Source organism: Acartia tonsa, chromosome 12 (genome assembly GCF_053477335.1).
Source record: "Acartia tonsa isolate MP-2025a chromosome 12, ASM5347733v1, whole genome shotgun sequence".
Lineage (NCBI taxonomy): Eukaryota > Metazoa > Arthropoda > Copepoda > Calanoida > Acartiidae > Acartia > Acartia tonsa.
In genome coordinates, this window is record NC_137271.1 from 18,903,664 (window position 1) to 18,924,188 (window position 20,525).

General features: G+C 33.7%; 1 protein-coding gene and 1 long non-coding RNA gene across 3 annotated transcripts in view; one reads left to right on the top strand and one right to left on the bottom strand.

Annotated features, from left to right (window-relative positions):
• LOC145334131 (uncharacterized) overlaps positions 1-20,525 on the bottom strand; it is a 147,562-nt gene that overhangs the window by 80,250 nt on the left and 46,787 nt on the right. For both annotated transcript variants that reach the window (XM_080179431.1, XM_080179430.1), the window contains exon 2: positions 12,814-12,866. The gene's annotated coding sequence lies outside the window, so the exon portion shown is untranslated. The remainder of the gene's footprint in view (positions 1-12,813; positions 12,867-20,525) is intronic.
• LOC145333925 (uncharacterized) lies at positions 17,417-19,323 on the top strand. Its single transcript, XR_013884652.1, has 2 exons — positions 17,417-17,633; positions 19,000-19,323. It is a non-coding gene; the product is annotated as an uncharacterized LOC145333925 (long non-coding RNA).

Below are 20,525 nucleotides of genomic sequence, written 5' to 3' on the forward strand. Positions count from 1 at the left end.
CAATTTTTCTACTTGCAATAAAATGTCACCAATGAGCACATTTATTAAATACAATTGTGTCGACATAAACAATGAAATTGTATGTCAACGCATCGCCTCTATTACATGGAGAAAGGGGACATTATAACACTAGTCCCCAAAGTCCAAAATCATTTTTATTGGAGACTTTAATTGAATTTTGATTAGTTGGTTCATTTAGTGTCCACATGTTTCAACCATTAATTGTAGTCTACAGAAGGTAAAATTTTGTACATCATTATTGGGGATGTAGAACAATTTATGGCCATTGTCTTATCCCTTTAAATCCCTGCCTACGATATCTTAGGACAGCTAATTATCTATTTACCATTTTTATTGAGTTAACAAAACTGCATTTTCAGGAAAAACTTTTCTTTACAGGGATAAGGGATTGGTAATTTTTACTGTATATTCAACTAGTACCCAAAGTTTTAAAACAAAGTTATTGGGTCAAAACATTAGGTAAATTTTGATTGATTGGTTCCAAACTATGAGTGTAAACTTTTCAACCAATAATTTTCCTAAAATGAATTTAAAAGTTGTGATTTATCGCCAATGGTCAAATCCCTGGATTCCCTGAATATTACTAAGAAAGTTTTTGCAAAAGCTATAAATTGACATAATTTACTACTATATGCCGATAACAGAGATTATTAGATGGTACATAACAACAAAATACTTTCCTGTGTTACATAGGAAAAATTAACTTCGCCTCTTAATTTTCCACAAGTAAAATTAACAATTTGCTTTATTATTATCTTTATTTAAAACTGTTGCAGGATAATATTGTATAGAAAATATATCTCCCCCACCTTCAAACTATTCATAAACACACTCTCTTATAGGTTGGGTTAAAAACTTTAGAGACTTCTATCAAATTTTGATTGGGTTATGCAAACTTTCATTGTCCAAACATTTCCAAATTCCATCAATAATCTTAGGCTACAGAAAAGATATTTTTTAATCATAATTTTGGGATATAAAAACTTTTGAAAGCCATGTTTCTATCAATAAGCAATCTAAGTAATTATTTTGTTTTGTAAAGTTATAAATATGTTATGCATCTATATATTTAACAATGTTCTATCAATTCTTCTTATATCTGCGATTTTATTACCAGATTGGCTTCGAAATCGAAATCATGTATCTTATTTACAGACAACTTCTCACAAATAATGAAAAAATAATCATAAAACCAAATCGTGGTTTGTTAGACCTGGCCTTCGATAAAACTTGAATAAATCTTATAATTTATTATTTTACTAACTGCAGAAAGCTGTATATAATACGGTGCGATAAATAACTATTCTCAAAATAGGGGGGAGGGGGTACTTATGGGGTATAAAGCAAAGGGTAAGGAGCAGTTTGTGCTATTGTAACATTTTAGAAAACTGATGTCTAATGGCAATTTGAAAAAAATCTATATGCGTAATTGATCGCACAACATATTTAACAGGAAAAGTTTTTTAAATACGCTAATTGACCAAATTATCGCTCTGTTATTAACTTTGTCCGTCCGTCTGTGATTTAAGCGTAATAAGGTTTGTTTGGTGAATGTGTAAATCAATTTTAAACTAATATATTTGAAAGTAAACATTTAGTTATGACACTTTCTCTCATTTGTTGGCTTAAAAACTGGTGTGTTTTTTTTATAAAACCAATAATCTCTGATAAAAACCAATGAAATGCGTCATAATGATAATAATTTCAATCTACAGAATGGGTAATTTTTTTATAAATTGTTTTAATTATTAACAACTCTATATCAGGAAGGTATGGGACGTTTATTACACTAGTACCCAAGTTTAACAACGTTTTCTTATTCGTTAGATTTACAACTTTAGTGACTTTTATTGAATATTTAATTGAGTGTTCAAACGTTTCAACCACTAATTGTAATCCATAGATGGAATAATTTTGTGTGTCATGATTGGAGAGACCATAAATTTATCGGCCATTGTCTTATCCCTTTAGATCCCTGCCTCTATATACATATATTTAAAGACAAGTAAACCTTATTTACAATTAGATAATAAAAGTCAAAATAGTAAACAGGGAAACAGGGAAAGAACAGTAAACAAATCCTCCCTTCAAAATCTGAAATTATGACTTTGATACCTTACTTTTCTGCCAGTTAAATCAGAGCTCTAGGGGATAAGACAATTGCTAGTAAATTAATGTACATCCCAAATGGTAATACATAAAATTATTCCTTCTGTAGATTACAGTTAGTAGTTGAAACGTTTGACTTAACTTAATGAACCAACCAATCAAAATTCATTAAAATTTCCAAAAATTGTTAAGCCAACAAATGAGAAAACGTTATAATAGAATTTTGGGGATTAGTGTAATAAACAGCCCAATGTCCCCTCCCTCCCTGCAGTCAAATTATACAATACATCTTTCTGATGTGCTGAAAATGGATTGCCTATTTCTTCAATAATTTTCAAATGTGTACAGCAGATAACCCAATTATTACAAACGCTATTTTCAGCTACTCCGGTCAAAGGGAAAAGCGATATAATGTATAAACGATTTATAAATTATACATTAAAAATTTTAATTTTTCAAATTTAGATTTTTTTTGGAAGTTTGAAGCTTTTTTAGTTAGTAGTAAATATTGAGATAAGATGCGGATGCTAGGTACATTTTCGGAAACTATAATTCAGTACATCATATTTCGTTATTAATAGCTATAATAAAATGGTACTTTACAATGAGATGTATGTATAAAAACGATCAATATTGATTAATGACTAAAAGAAAAATTTAAGAAATTTTCTCTCCAGTTTCTCTATCCCTCTTTCTGAATTTTAGAAAGACATTGATTGAAATAGGGAAAATAGTAAAATTACTTTCAAATCTGCAAAATTTTCGGAAATTTCCCCCGAAATGCATTCTCGAGCACTGGACCCACCCCCCTTATTCATGTAAGGTTAAGTTAGGTTTTATTGGGTGCTGGGTAGCCCTGTAGGATAAGGGCAATGCAGATGGGGGGCCCCTTAAAAATGATTAAGCATATGGAAATCTCAGGGAAATTTGAGGTGTATGTGCTTACAATGCACTTTGGGGGAAGGTACCCCACATGCACACCCCAATACTTTTTACATCGCCATCTAAAAAAAGGTTGATTTAGCTGTCATTGCTCTATCCCTGCACCCACTAAATGCACATATCCTGATTTACAACATAATAACAAGTTTTAGGAAAGGAACCTCTAAATTTTTCCTGATTTTTCATAAAAATGATTCTTAGAACCTATTTTTACACAACAGAGTTACTTAGAGTGCTATAAATGCTATAAAATCCTTCAATCCCCCCAACCCCTTTTCTAATTTTTAGATGAGGGGAGAGACACTGGACTCTAAATTAAACTGGTTCTCAAAGTTTTCTTTAAACGTTCAATAATGAATTTTGACTGATTAGTACAAATAAACAATTTCCACACTGTTCAACCTATAAATTTAATCTACAGAAGTGTTCATTTTGTTTAAAATCATAGGAAATGTACATCGATTTATTGTCCATTGTCCTATCCCTTAAGATCACTGTATTTAAAAACCTTTAGCCCTGTTTTGTAACCATTCTAATTATGCTTTTCTATTATACATTATAATAACTACTTATTTAACTTCTTTAAAATCAGCTCGTAAACTTGTTAATATAAAACTTTTATTACAGAATGATATGACATTAGAATAGTTATTTATCGCATCGTATTATAGACAGCTTTCCGCGGATATTAAACTGAAAAATCATGAGATTAAAACAAGTAATGTTAGGGTTAAGGGCCGAAGACCTAGGCTACCAAAACTGGTACTATTATATGATTTTCACTTAATATTCGTTGAATATTGTCTGCAATACGAAGATATCCATGATTTTTTCAGTTTGGCTGAGAACCAGTTCTAATCCATCGGATACTAATCGGATACTGTAATTGGAAATTTTTGGATTGTAAAAATCAATTTTGAAAATCATATCATAATACATAAGGAAGCAATTATTTTTTTATTACTTTTCATTTTATTGCATGGTAAAATTTCCTTGCAATATAAAATTGTAATTTTCTATTTTATGCGAAAAAAATCCATTTACATATATGTGCACTTTTTTCTCTAAATGTTTCCTCCTATCTTCACAAAAGTTTGTATGATGATTCCTTAGATTGTTAGGTACAATTTAAGCAATTTTGTGGCAGATTTCTTCATTGATGTTCGTTTGTTGAGCTTTGCTTTTATGGAAGTTGTCATCCTTGTTAAAAGAATAAATTTTATAGAATATTTACCTAAAAAATTTAACATTTAATGACTAGATTTTGCCTAGCAACTACTTACTAATTTCATATCAAATTCAAAACCTAATTATTATCATTATATCTTTCATAAAATTAAAAAAGAATTTTTCAACTACATTTTTTCTGTAATATATAAAACAAGGATTTCAATATCCGTAGGTAGCACAACATAATCATAAAATAAAATGATTAAGTTTATGCATATCCCCTATATTGGTTTTAATTTTTGAACCGACCAATTAAGATTTAAGAAAAATACCCTACGTATTCAAGGCATCGAAAAAGAAAACGAGGTTTAAAAACTTTGGTTATCAGCATAATTTATAGACGAAAAAGGTAGTTGTCAGGTTGTGCATCTTTATTTATACATTTATATTCATAAAAAGGACGTGCACCAACTATTCTATTCCCCAACAAGGAAAAATCAACACATCAGGTACCGAATATTTTTGTTTTTTGGCATAAACATCATCAGGGTATGGTTATTTATATACATTTTTTCACATAAAATTTAGCAGTATCTTCGTACATTGTCAAGAAATGAATTTATATACTGGTCTGTATAGGAGTGTGTACGTACAGAACATACGGACAGAGTAGCTAGGCTACCAAAAAGAATGTTGAACTATATTTTTTTTCTGTAAAACTTTTTAAAAACTTTGTGGGAAGTTGTTGCATCACACTTGCACATTATTAGTTTCATTTCAATGACACTCAGATTAATTTTTAAAGGTGTACCCTCAAATCCGCACAAATAATTGCACTGGCGCCATAACTAAAAACTGCGCCATCGTTGAATAAATAAATATATTAAGTATAGATGTATAACCCAGAGAACTACCAGCCGTAAGTGGTGGAGACCCTTTTCGTCTGCTAATAAATTGCTTTTTGTTCTTTTGTGGGGACTCGGCTATGTTTATATTCCCGACGCTATTGGCTGATTTTAAAGACCCAATACAAAATCGAGACATGGTTACATATAGCTCATGCCCCCTCTATTCTCATACTTGTTGTTTGCATTATCATTATATGTGACTAAAAATAAACAAAAAATTTGGTCTGCTAGAAATTCCATTTTAAGTTGAAAAAATAACTATTTTTGTTTGACCAGACCATCTACAATAACAAATCAATAGCTTATTGTTTATATGCTATTGTGATACCTTACGGAATTGAGGGGTCACCAATTTTTACAAATTATGTAGATTATGTAGTATGCACAAGCAAGTACAATTTGTTTTTATGTAGCGCAGCAATAACAAGATAGTTAATATCTGTAATTTTATGATTTTATACGTTTTTACATAAAAAATAATGCTTTTTATATTAAGATGTAAGGATAAATTTGTTATTTATGATATTATTTTTATTGGTCGAAAAGTTTGAGGTAAAACAGTTCTTCATTTGAACTAGAAAAAAATTTATCTGAATGATTTTTTGGTTTATAATTATGAGTTAAAGTTAAGAAAGTGGATACTGCTACTTTGTCTTTCGCGTGATATAAAAATTAAATAGTCTTCCAAACAAGGCTGTTCAATCAAAGGGATGGTTGTCTATAGGCCATTAAATTAAAAGTATGCTAATGAAATGACTTGGTTGTAGAGATGCTTCGCTCTGGGAAATCATGTTTAATGTAATTATGTTTAACATTTCAAATATTTTTTAAAAATTTAAAATTTTAATCAAAATAAGAATATCAAAGAAAATAGTATATAAAAGCTCAGAAAGTTCGGGATAAAATTGTTTTTCTTTGGATAAAATATCCTTCCCTGCAAAGAAAATTTGATTGGATGATTGCAAATAGACCAACAAAATATTTCAAATAAAAACAGTATCTACTAAAAATAAAGCAAATAATTTCTTGGAAAATTATTAAATTATAATCGGCTCATAAAATCAACCAAGGAGCGGTCTGACAACCAACGTTGTTTTGTATAAAAATATGCCTTATAGTTATATGAATCTACATACAAAAATTCATACGAATATTTTAAATAGCAACTGAAAAATTGTTTGTTAAATAGCGCTGTTTTTTAGCAGCCCCTCTGAAAAAACACCCGCGCGCACAAGATGATGTGAAGGGTAAAAATGCGGCTTAATTTAAAGCTCAATCTTTTGGATCAACACGTCTGAAATTGCACTATTTGTAAGCCAAAAAACTGCAACGTTAGCCATGGGTTAAAGGAATGGTTGCTGTTCTTTAATCAACATAGGACTGTTGTCATGATATTTAATGTACATTACAAGTCAGCATTTACCACTTTTATTTAATGTTAATAGTCGATATAAACACTACTGTTTGTGCCCCTCGGGACTAACAAAACTGGTTTTATTCTTTTAATTTTCTATTTTCATATACGCGAAAAGCTCTCTATAATACTACTATATTATTTTATACTCTAACACAAATCCCTTTTTCTACTGCTAAGCTTATATATCAAAGATAGGAATCGCTGAAAATATATTAGGTATTTTTCAATCAAATATTTTTTAGGGGCACAGCTTTTATGCTAATCCGTACGTCCGTCTGTCGGTTTGGAACGTACCTAATATTTTGTATGGGCTTGACGCTCCTATCCTATAAATTTCTAAAAATACCTAATATTCATATCTTTTAACAATGCAATAGTTTTTCAGTTTGTGCCATATTCCTCATGGGTCATAATGGATAAGACAATGGACGACAAACTGATGTACATTGTACAGTACACCCCTATGATCTTCAACAAAATTACCACTTATGTAGTGTAGATGACAATTATTGGCAAATAAGTTTGGACAATGCTATAATTAGTACCTATCAAATCAAGATTTAATAAAATTCCTTAAAGTACACAGCATTTAAAAAACTTTGGGTACCAGTATAAGTTACAGTCCAATGTCCCCTTCTCTGAATATTCCTTCTTTAAATGGCTTGGCTACCCTTTGATTTCTTAGCCTATTTTTAAGTATTCAAAACACAATACATTAGAGTGCATGTAACCCATAAGACAAAAGTATCATGTCATTTTTAGAAAAGAGTTATATCGTATTAATAAGATTCTATTAATAGGCCTATGTAATGCCTATAGAAAAAGTTATTATAATGAGAGGTCGATAATGTGTTCGCAACGACCACTTTTATTAAATATATAGTTAGTTAGGGAGGGTACATTTAATATAAATTTTTAAATACTTTCTTTAATTCGTTGGCAAAAACTTGGGATTTCTATAAAGTCTTGATTGGGTTTTCTCAAATTTTTTTGGACCAAGAAATAATTTTGTTTAATATGATTGGGAGTCCCATTATCATATATCGACATTCTAGGTAATTCTACTATTGCAAGAATAATAAAAGGACATCAGACCTTTCAGTATTGCGGTGTTACATCACTTCCACATAACGTCTTTTTTTAATTGTCATTTGTAATCAGTTCCACTAGTTATTACTCAAAGATCTTAAGGGATAAGACAATGGACTTGATATACATCTCCAATGATGATAAACAAGAATAGCTTCTCTGTAGATTAAAATTATTGGTTGAAAAGTTTGGACACTATTAGTTTGAAATTACCCAATGTAAATTCAATAAAAGTACCCAAAGCTTTAGAGTCAGTAACTAATTGAAGGTCCCAAGACACTAACATCCCATCTATTACAAACAACCAACCCTTTGATTGAACGATGTTTGTTTAGAAGTCCTTTCTATTCATGTTACTGAGTTGTACATGTTTTGGGACAAGGAATTCTTTATTAAACATAATGGCGGAATTGATAGGACACCCAGTATTGTTTGTCAGCCCTTATAAAGCAGAGATCATTAATTAAATGTCTTAGGACAATTGCCCTTTCAAATCTTTTGAAAACAAAGACAATTATGTTCAAATGTAGCGCAGCAATAAAATCTTGGTTAAAAAGAGGACATTCAACTGTTATACAGGACTACAGTTAGATGGTCCATACAATTCAAATAAAGATTGTACGTCTATTATATACAAAATAATATGAAAGATAGATATAAAGTAGCTACGATAATGTCTTAATCAAGGAGAGAAAATAGGTTTCAGAAGCCCATATATCAAAAACTAAATTTTCTATTAGAAATTTTTATTTTTTACTTTAAATAATCGGAAATCTATTTATAAATTTTTAATTTCACTACAAATAATCTGAAAACTATTAATAAATTTTCTTTTTAAATTTGAATTTTAATACTACAAAATTAATTCTGTGTTCTTAAAAAAGGGATTAAAAAAAATTTCAACAATTTGTAATGATCATTTTCGGAGGGCTTTTATTGTACAATAAGATGTTAGTATTATAATCAATTAAGAATGGATGCAGAATATACGTGACAGGTGAAAAATTGTCGTCAATTTAGGTTGCTAATATGGACTTCATTTATTAGTCAGTTAGTTCATCCAGTATGAAGGAAGGGGATGGAGTAAAGAGGATGGAGGACCAAATACAAGTTTCACATTATTAGAGTACATGATAATCTGCATTAAGATCCAAGTAATGATAAATCCTTTCAATTTATGAAATCCCTAGAAATTTATTTTATTTTCTTAAAAGTGGCAATGACTGCCATGACACTATTCTAATAATGACATAATAACTAAGGTGCTAATGTTTATATAATAACAGCACAAAAGTTTAACACGGAAGGTGCAAATGGTTTGCAAAATCCGAAATTTGCAACGTTTTGATTGGCGCCATTTATCTACGTGTAGGCCTTTCAGCTGAGCTCTGTCGTAGGGATAGGACAATGGGCAAGTGATTCATTTTGCCAGTATGGCTTTGATGCAGCTTCATCCATACTGAAAAATCATGCATAGCATCGTATTTAAGAGAATTTTCCACGAATATTAAAATAAAAATAAGTTAGTTTAAGCCGGTAATTCGGTCCCTCGGGGCTAACAAAACTGGTTTTAATCTTCTAAGTTTTTATTTTAATATCCGCGGAGAACTGTAACTCTTTTTCAACAGTCTTCAAAATCCATTGAGGAGCATTTTTTTACTATTTATTTTATCAATTCAATGTTCCTTTTTTTACTACACAATACATCCATGAAAGGGGCAGCCAAAAAAGGAGTCAAATCTAGCCATTCTTTTTCGATACCGTTTGTCATTATTGGCGAAAAAAAGCATTATAAGCATTTTTGCACTGTGGCGTGCACAGAGTTTTGCCAGTGAACCTTAGAGGTTTAAAAAAGGTTGGAGGAAAGCAATTTTTCTATATTTTAAATCTATAAAAATATAAATTTTACACATAATGTTGTAAAAGCTTGTTTGCAGTATAGTCCAATACTTTGCAACGCCTCTTAAGGGGCGTTTCGTAGTATTTTTTACAGTAGCTTTTAATAGGTTATGTTAGATGATTGCCCCGCAGGATTAGGCAATTGGTCCCGCAGGGTTAAAGCCCCCCGCAGTGTACAGAAATAGGAGAAAATCTTCTGTGAAAATACGAAGAAACGCCCCTTAAGAGGCGTTATCACGAAAGGGACTATACCCCTTTAGTCTTATGTTAATAAAATAACAGCAAAGGATTCTTATTAAATAATAAAAATTATAAATATGCTATGAATGATAATTATTTCAACAAATATGATTATAATTAAAATATAATATAATGTACATACGGTGTGAATTTACTTCCGCATATGTTCATATGTCCACATCAGGGAAGGAGGGGACATTAGGCTGTTGATTACACTGGTAACCAATGTTTTAATATTACTTTATCTTATTCGTTGGCTCAGTGATTAATTTTTCATTAGTTAGTTCAAAACTGGTTGTGTCCAAACGTTTCAAACAATACATAAGGGGTAATCTTGTTTATTATCATTTGGTATGTATATCAATTTATCGTTCATTGTCTTATCCTTTAAGATCCATTTTTGATATAAAAATATTCTAAAACAAGTCTTTTTGCGAATTCTATCGAAAAGACTTTAAATACCCCCTTTAAGTTATTTTTTTTATTATTCATGAAGCATAGTTGGGGGTTAGGATTTTATACAAACAATTTCATAGATTGATTAACCCTCAATAAGCTGTCTTTCAAATTTGGTATAATTAATATGTCGACATTAGTATAAGCATAGATGTCCCGGGGGGGGGGTGTAAGGGGGCTTTTACCCTCCTAAAAATTACATACATTATAGTACCCAACTCAAACATTTGAAACCCTTCAATTTTACCCCCCTTCAGATAAAAGCTTGTACGTCCTTGAGTATAATAAAAACGTTATAGCAATAATATGTCAGTCAAGACCACTTTTAGCAAGAAGATCTATTTAAGTACATTGATATTTCAACCCCTTTAATCCCATCTTTCAATGTTATGAATCCTTTTTTATTGAATTCCTAGTTGGGGTATGGGAAATTAAAGTTATTTATAGAACATAATTGTATTAAAAAAGTGCTTTAATTTCAAGTAAGACGTTTAGTACGTTGGCAAATACAGAAAATTTAAATATTTTATTAATCAGCGCAGCTAGATTATTGCTAGGGTTTGTCTGTAGGTCTAGCTGAAGAGTGTAGACTGTAAATAAATTGCTATGTTAATAAAAACAGATCTATAGTATAGAAATATATACAAATAACTTTTCAATAAAATTTATAAATTTTCAATAAACTTTTCGTCTGCTAGCAAATTATTTTCTGCTACTTGGCTAAGTTGATATTCCCGTTACCATTGGTTGATTTCCAAAGACCCAAATGAGAGTCAGCACAAGGTCATTGCGAAAGGGAAATAAAATTAATGATCTATTCAAATAATTTTAAAATTAGTATTATAAATGATCATGGCTAAAACAAAATTAATTATTTTTAGCATCGTGTTGCACAATAGCTATCTGTAACTGTTATAAATAAAGACTTTAAAAGCAGGAAGGGGGAGGACAATGAAACATTATAATCGCCGGAAATGAAGAAACACCGATTTTATCATTTTTATTAGGTACAAAAAAAAGTCAAAGATTTGAAACCTCTCCTTTTTTCAGAGGAATTTGTATGTAATTTTCTCCTTGTCTTATCTTTCCAAGAAAACTTTGTTGATTGTTCCCTGGTCTCAACAAAAAAAACCTTTCTTCTAAAATTATTTAGCGAAAATTTGCTATTGGAAGACCGTTGAATTCATGTACATTCCCAATGATGAAACACAAAATTAACCCTTCTGAATATTGAAATTAGTGGTTGAAACGTTTGGACACTCATCTTATTGAATAAACCAATCAAAATTCAATAAAAGTTCCCAAAGTTGTTAAACCTACGAACAAGAAAACGTTATTATAAAACTTTTAGGGCTAGTGTAATTAACAGCCCAATGTACCCTCCCTCCTTGATTGGAAGGGCTAATATTTCTGATACTGTCAACATTAAGCCGTATTACTATTACAATTTTACAGCGATATTATTAAAATGCGATACTTTCGAAATAACCTGATTGATAAAATAAAAATTGCGCGGAATTGATAAAACGGCCAAACTTTGTATGATGTCACAAAACGATGCGTAACATACCAGGGAGGAAGGGGACATTATGCTGGTACCCAAAGTTTTATAAACACCTCTATCATCCATTGCGTTTAAAGCTTGGGGTACTTCATTATTAAATCTTAAATGGTAACAATCGATGTTTAAACTTTTAACCAATATTTTCAATCTACAGAAAAGATCAGTTTATGTATTAACATTTGAGAAGTACAATAATATATCGTTGCTTTAACTATCCCTTTTCCTTACAATAAAATATCTTAGAATTTTTCTGAGAAAAGTTGAAAATAGGTTGTTGACCATTTCAGTTTTAAATTGATTATATTAAGTTATTTAAGAATACTATCTGTTTATAAACATTACTGTAAACAATTTTAACGTACTTTTTCTAGCTTAAAGGACATAATTTCATGTTAATTGATTTATTATTACTTGGTTCTTATACCAGATTATCATATACTCTAAAACAGTGAAACTCGAAGCGGGCTGAAATAGTGATACCCCCAATCCACCCCCTTTACCCCGTCCCCTCCCCACCTGCTGGATGAACGAACTGACCAACAAATGATGCCCATGTTAGCAGCCTAAATTTTCCCTTGTCATAATATCCATGTATATTCTATATCTATTTTCTTGTTCCATTTATTTTCGTCAAACACAGGTCTTAGGTCAAATTGACAATAATTGTTCATTTGAATAAACGTATATGTCAAAATTACAAATTACCCCCACAGACCGTTTCATCAAATTTGACAATTTTTAACCCTTTACAGACGAAACATAGTAATTTGGTCCTTTAAGTTAGAAAAAGAACAGACGAGTAATATTCATTATGAATAAAATTAATTTCAAGTGTTAGCATATCTATTTGATTTTTTTGTTTATTTTGAAAAATCAGCCTTAGAAAAGAAAATTATATTGTTGAAAGTAAATTCTTATGGGTCATAATTTTTCTATTTTAATAAATGCACTCTTTTATAGACTAATACTATATCTAATTAATAAAGAAAAATATTTACCTATAAAACCAAATATTCATTATCTACATAGTTTTCCTACAGTGGCTACATATCTGAAAATAAAAAAAAGAATTATTAGAAAATTGTTTGAAAATGAAAAAAAACCTTAGTATCGAAATAATGTAATCAACCCTTTGATTGACGTCATAAAAATACGACTAAAAGGGAGGGATGAGAGGAGAAGTATGAAAGGAAACCCCCAAAAAGATGGATAATAGACGTATTTCTATGACGTCACATATGACACTTTCCGCCGTCCTTTGATTGCACAGTATTTATTTGAATGCCCCAATATTGCATTGCGGATTTGTGCATTTTTCCGAGTCATGGCATTCAGATAATTTTTCAAAACAATTAAAATGGAATTATACGAAAGAATGTTCGTCCACAAAGTGTAAAACTTTGTACCAAAAAAAGTTTATGATGCGTCTTGATGTTTAAAATATCTGTAATTAAATCTGTAGACTTTAGGGCAGCAGAAATGCAAATAGTTTAAATTTCAGGTGTGTATTGACTTCCGCATATTTTAAAAATTGCTTTGTATTTTTTATGCGATTAAAAAACACAATCCTTATAATAAAGTAACAGGATCTCTGTCTGTTTGTTTGTCTGTCTCTTTGTACCGAAGGATTTCGCTAACCGATGACCCGATACGGCTCTTCTTTACAATGTAGCTTTTTATAGGTCCTAAGCATGTTTATCACTATTTTGGTGGTGGATACCACCACCTTTTCAAGAAAAATCGCTAAAAAACCCAGAATTTTTTTTGACATTTTTGGTAAAAATCTGATTTTACCATAAATTTAAAAGAAAATATATTACGTTCCGCTAGTGGCCACTAGGGGCGTAGCCGCTAGTAAAAAATATAAATGGAGAAGAAAAGGGCATAGGCTATTGTAATGATATGCAGTTCTGATGTTTTGATAATGTAATACATTTAGCGTAAATGATGGAACACCCTAAAATTAGATTTTAGATACATTTCAATGTTTATCATATGTACTCAAATTTTTCTGAAAGAAATATGAAGGGATGGTACAATGGCGCAATGGACGAGGAAAAAATTACCTAAGGATTTAATTATATGGGGGGAAAGTTTAAAGGATGATACATTACATTCTTCTTTTTATAGGGAAGCTACATAGGTCATAGAATGGTTTTAGGCTATTTTCATTTTTTAAGATTTATTCCTTGGAATGGTTTAAGACTTTTTTTCTGTACCCTACCTACCCTTTTGAATTCAGAGCCCCCTATATGATGATACCAGGGGCGCAGCCACTAGTTTTCCTTATATAACAAAGATCTACAATATGTCATTTATGACAAAAAATTTTAATACTCCCGACGTTATTGGTTGATTTTTAAAGACCCAATTGTAAGACGGCACAAGGTCCTTGGAAAGGGGATATACAATTATTTAATCCCTTCCCCCTCTAGCGTTTTACTCTATTGTTATGACCGTCCTAAGGCCGGTAGTCAAACTTGTAACCTTCAGGACTTTAACCAAAGAAGATAAAGTATAGAATAGAATCCAGGTAGAAGATTCTGCCTGGCTAGCCTGAAATAAAATTGGAACTTTTGAAAGCCCTAAATGGCTACAAGGCTTGTAGTAAAATCACATGATTTCAGATATTATCGAGAAATGATATGAAAAATAAATGCCTTTTTTAACAGTATACTAAAAGCCTTATAGCCAGTCGTCCAGCCATATTTGTCCTATTCACAATGGTTTAAAACCTTATAGTACGAGCAAAACTTTAAACAAAAATTCATTTCAACATGAATTTAGTAAAAAAATGACCTAAAAAATATTTGGTTAAAAAATAATGATCACGGCATTTGTATTATGGTTGCGCATGAATTTGTTTTTCCGATTGGAATGAACATTTCAATCGTTTGGGGGACCACTATCTCAAATACCAACCTAAATAACTGGAAAATGTATGTAATAGTTCACTCGTTTTATATAGACAGACACAATAAGTTATATTGTGACATTTTTCAGATATTTAAGGTATTTATTCAATTAACTACCGACGAAATGGCCGGAGGACGTGCCACGAGGCGAGGAGGGAACGGAGACGGGGATGAGGCTGATGGGGAGCGCCTCGGTTGCGCTAGAGGGGACAATAAGGCCAGGTATAATGTTCTAAATTTATAGAAAATTAAAAATTAATGTGTAGTCTAGTCTGTCCTAAACGAAGGGGGGTAGACTGCGACCGGGGTTTAATTATATATATATATAAAGGGATATGGTAACTTGAAATTTAGATTGTCCTAAGTTAAGGGGGGGGGGGGGGTCTAAGACCGGGGAATTTAGTTAATATTTATTTAATGCTATCAAAATTGTATTTATTTATCTAATTTAAAAAAAAATATTGTATCTATTTGTCCACTACATCGAGTTAGGCGTAGGTATGATACTATAAACCACATTTTAATTATCATTTTATCACAATATGGTTCGTTAGGCAGAGCTAAGGCTTGAGGTCATCTCAAGACTGAGGCGGTCAAACGAAAATAAAAAAAATAAATCCATGACAAGTCTGTGATCTTAAATTCTTGGTATTGATAGGTAGAATCTACCTAAAGAACCGAGAATGGGATCACTGACCACACTAGCTATATCACCGAGATGGGCCTTGGATCTGAATCCTTGAGCCTGTTAGGTTAATAAAACCGAGACAGGGCTTGGATCTAATATCCTTGACTTTGTTAGGTTAATGAAACCGAGACGGGATCTGGTTCCGAGAACCTTGACCTGTCAGGTTAATATGGAACCGAGTCAGAGCTTGGATCTGAGATCCTTGACCCTGTTAGGTTATCAAAACCGGATCAAGTCAAGGTCCGAGAACCCAGTCCTGGCAGGATTAAGATATATAATCATAACACTGAATTACTTATTAGAACCTAGTCTAGTCTTGGGACAGAGTCCTTTGACCAAAACAGGTCGATTGAGCAAATTGGGGCCTATAGTTCACTGAATAGAAAGGATTTAAAATCGGTTGATGCTTAACTATAGGACCTTGTTGTTTAAAAAAATACATAAGTAATAATCTAGGAAAATCTGAGAATATAAATTCAACCATATTCCTTTTTTAGTTATGATGACACCTGGAGGTTCCCCGAGGACGATTATAAAGATTATGTCCATCCCTTTAATGACGGTGCGGACTGGTTACTGACTATGTCAATTAACTCCAGAAACCCTGCAGGGATGTTTAAACTAAACATCTTCGGAGCCGAGTCCAAGGAGCTGAGGATTTTCCCAGACAAAATACTTGGAACCCAAGTCCCAGGCCTAGAAGAGTTATGTTTCACCACAAGAGTAGAGGCCAAGGATATTAAATTCTTTGACAACAGGAACGAGAACTGTTTGCCCCACAAAAATTTCCCTTTTTCTCTCTCTTAATTATTCCCCTTAAAAAAAAATTTTTTTTTTCCTTTCTCTAACCTCACTCCCACTTTTGAATCCTAAGTTTAAGTAAATTTTAAAAAAATCTATACTTACCAAGCTGTATATACTCGATTCACTTCACCTAATGATAAGTTGGTTAAGGGTTGTTTTTTTTCTTTGAAAATAATTCGCAATGGGTACTAATTTATAAATGTTCTGGTTAAGATAGTTTTATAACTGTTAAAACCTAGACCTCCTACCCATTCTCGCCTAAAAAAAAAAAATACTCTACATCCATTAAATATTAAGAAAGTACAAGCTTGCCTTAATCATCCATTTCCCCCCCCCCCCCTTCCCCACCAATGAACCTTAACATTTCTCTCCTTACAGTTCTCGACTTTAACAGGTTCTACTCACCTTGGAATGATTTTCTGGGAGAAATCAACAAAAACCCAGATAGATGGGAAGCCTTCAAGGGCGAAGAAAGGATCACTTTAAACCTCACTATGGTTAAACTGGCCTTCTCCAACCCAGCCTACGCATTTTCTTTTCGCTACGAGCTGGCCTTTGATGATGAAAACAATGCCAGAATAAAAATCAGGAATGTATATATTTTAGCTGGGACACTACACTTTCACTTCCTATTAAAACATCTTTTATTATGCCCATGCCTGGATATTAATTCCTCCCCTAAGGGGTCAGTCTGTCCAACAATTGAGCTAGTTTAGCAACCCTCCCCCCTCCACATTATCCCAGTTTAATATATACTCCTCACCAGGGCATTAAACAAGGACGAACCCAGCATCCACGACAGGTTTCGCCACGGCAATGTAGGTACAATCCCAGTGGATGAGTTCAAGGTCAAAATTCTAGACATGATTCCGCCCATCAACAGATTGGGATTCAACCTCCCTATATACCCCATATTATTCTCATCCAAAGAAATTACTATGAAGGAGTACGAAAACTTCACAAATGACGTCATTCCCAGCATTCTGGCTTTGGTAGTGAAACACGAAGACATCGCACATGAGAAATTAATGCGCTCAGTCAAGACAGCCAAACCCATCAGAATGACATATAGGAAATTATGAACATGTATCACTGTTTATTTTACCCCCCCCTCTCTTCTTCCCCTCCCCCATAGACCTTATATTCATAGGGTAATCTTTTCTTTCTTCATAAGAAATATACAATTATCTTGACCCTAATTTTCACTCTTTATTACATTCCATTCCCCCCCATTCCCCCGTCGGATTTCGAAATATGCCTAGGTACCTAAAATAAAATTTTTCCCCGTCTATTTCTCATTCCCTCCCTTTTTCACAAATACATGATCATACATTAACCTCTAGGTTCCCAAACATGGTGAATGAAGCCAAGAAACGGAATCGACCAGATGATTTGGAAGATCCTCTCACAGGTTCGTTCAGAGTAAATAAATGGGGACCCTCATTCAATATTCAGGACATATTACCCATCCCATACTACTATTTGGACGCTATAGCAACTAGTCTCTCCAATTCCACCTGGTCTAGTTATAAAACCGCTTACAATGCCTTTAGAAATTTCATGTCCCTAGCAGGGAGACCCGCCTGCTTCCCTATTTCCAAGGACTCCCTCAAAGGTTTTGTCATTTACCTGTACAGAGCCAGGGGCCTGGCACCCTCTACCATAAGAAATTACCTAGCTGGATTAAAATGCTTCCATTGCATGCTGGACCACCCGATAGACAGCTTTGAGTCCACCTCACTAAAATATATCATTAGAGGAATTGAAAACCAGTTCCGAGCTCTCGAGGATGAAGGGCCAGTACGAGTGGTGTTCACCTTTCCCATGCTACAATTAGTTGCTGACGCTTTATCCAGGATCAACATTATACCCCTGGACGCCCAGTGCTTCTATACAGCCCTCTGTCTAGGATATTTTGCCAGTTTCAGAATGGGTGACATCTTATTAGACGACAGAGGCTCTAACATAGACAGAATTCTCACTTGGGATAGAACACAATTTGTGGGGGACAAACACCTCCTTCTATCTATCCTTCACCCCAAACAAGCTAAAACAGACAAAAGACTAGTCTGCGACTTATTTCATTTTCCAAACAAAGTTTTCTGTCCCATAGAGAATCTACAGATACTAGCTAAAATGCAACGCAAAGCTGGGATTGCACAAAAGAATGGTCCAGTATTTATGCTCTCCTCTGGTGCAACCTTGAGGATGTCAAAGGTTAACTCCCTACTTAAAAAATTGCTGATGCCAAGCCTAGATGCATCAATTGGCTCGGTGACATGCCACAGCCTCCGTGCAGGCCTGCCATCCCTTATGGCCGCAAATCCTGCAACCTTCACCAATGAGGAGACTCTCTTACAAGGAGACTGGCATTCGGATAGTTTTAAAGTCTACACCAGAATGAACAACATAGGGAGGCAAAAAACCCACAAGAAAGTTGTGGCAACCCTCATGGGTCAACTTTTCTAAAGGAATGATATTGGTTGCTATAGTATCCAAATCCGCCCTTCCTCCTCCCCCCCCCCTCCCCCGATAGTAAGGGATCCATACATTCCATTTACTTTGCTGTTTTCCCAGCTCTTTCCTTACACTACCTACCCATATAAAGTAACACTCTCTTTCTGTTAAATATCTTATCTACGTCATGGGCACAAGGTTATAGGAAGGGGGGAAGGGGGGAGTAATTAACTCTGATAAAAAATTCCTTAATTTCTCACTAACTCCCGCCACTAAGCCCACTCTCCCTTTACTCTATATAACCAGTTCTAATTATTTAGGCAACTGGGAAAGAGGTCAGCTCTCTGATGAAGCTCGTCAGAAAGCAGCTGACACTGCCAACACCATGTTGATGGGCGAGGTAGCTCACAACAACAAGAAAAAGCCTAAAACCAGTTCCTACCCATCTGTGCTTGACACAATCCAGTCCCAAGAGAATGAGGCCGACACTGAATCAGTCACAGAGGAGGACATTGACAATGCCTCTATTTACTCAGGGACTTAAAATTAAATAAAAAATAAGGGCTGCCAATATTGGGACATACACTTCAAAAATTCCCCTTCTCCCCTTCCAATTGAAACATTTATACCTTTACCCCCCCCCCCTTTTTTTCATTTTTTTTTTGTTATTTTTTTTTCTCCCCTGCCCCATGCCTGTTCCACCCCTCTCCACAAATTTTAGTTAAAAAATTAAGACCATTATACCCCCCCCCCCCTCACTTTTTCCTTTTCTTTTTGTTTTCTTTTTCCTTTTGAGTCAAGTATTTTCATAAAATTTCCTATCATTCAAGCCTCACTCATCACCATCGCCATTTATCTCTTCTTCCCAGAGCCTAGGCCACGCACAACGGTTCTCCATTTAACTTTGAATTAGGCCTTAGTAGAGCCTCACTATATCAACCTAATTTATTCTTGGGTTCCACCTTTAATTTTAAGTATCTTATCAGGCTTCCCACCACCTAACAAAAACAACAGCCAAAAACAACTGAAACAAATATTCACAATTCCAAAGAAAACAACCCAACAAATTAACCTGACGGATGATACTCAATCCGAGATTATGGAGCGCTCAGCCTCCAACACACAATTATCTGCCAAAGAAGCGTGGCACCAGGCCGTTCTGAAACACAATATAACAGACGAGACCAATCTGGTTCGCCTGTACTCCTATGGTCTCACAGTTGATCATCTAAAACAAATCTTTCCATTCACCGCCATTAACGGCACCTTCGACGACGAAGCCAACATCACAATTACAGTGGCAAAAATCAGAGAGATAAATAACAGATTGAAACAAGAAAAAGAGTCTGGCCGCAGGAAAGATGACAATCAGCTCCATATCAATGGGAAGGATCTGAAAAATCCTAAATCTTACCAAGCCATGGTAGAGAAGGACGATACTATCCACCCCCGTCTCTTCCATAATCTGCCGCTGCTGGATGCCGGCCTCCTGTTTACCATGGTGGCCAAATACAAAAACTTGATCGTGCCAACGGACGCATACAACTTCACCCACATCAACACCGCGGGAATTGTCACCACGAAGGGCTGGTACGACGCACACAACCCAACCTGTCAATCCTTCTCTCTAAAAAACTACACCAGGAAGAACAGCCTTAAATACGCGGCTGGTCACAGAAGATTCACCCAAGGCACCGAAAACGATGGGCCCTGGATCGAGACGGAGCCAGTTCTTGACGAAATTCTGAATCTGGCAGAGGCCGAAGAGGCATGGTTTATGTACAAAGCCATCAAACAACGAGCCTCACCTCTGGACTTCTCTCACGAACCGCTTGACCGCTTCCTA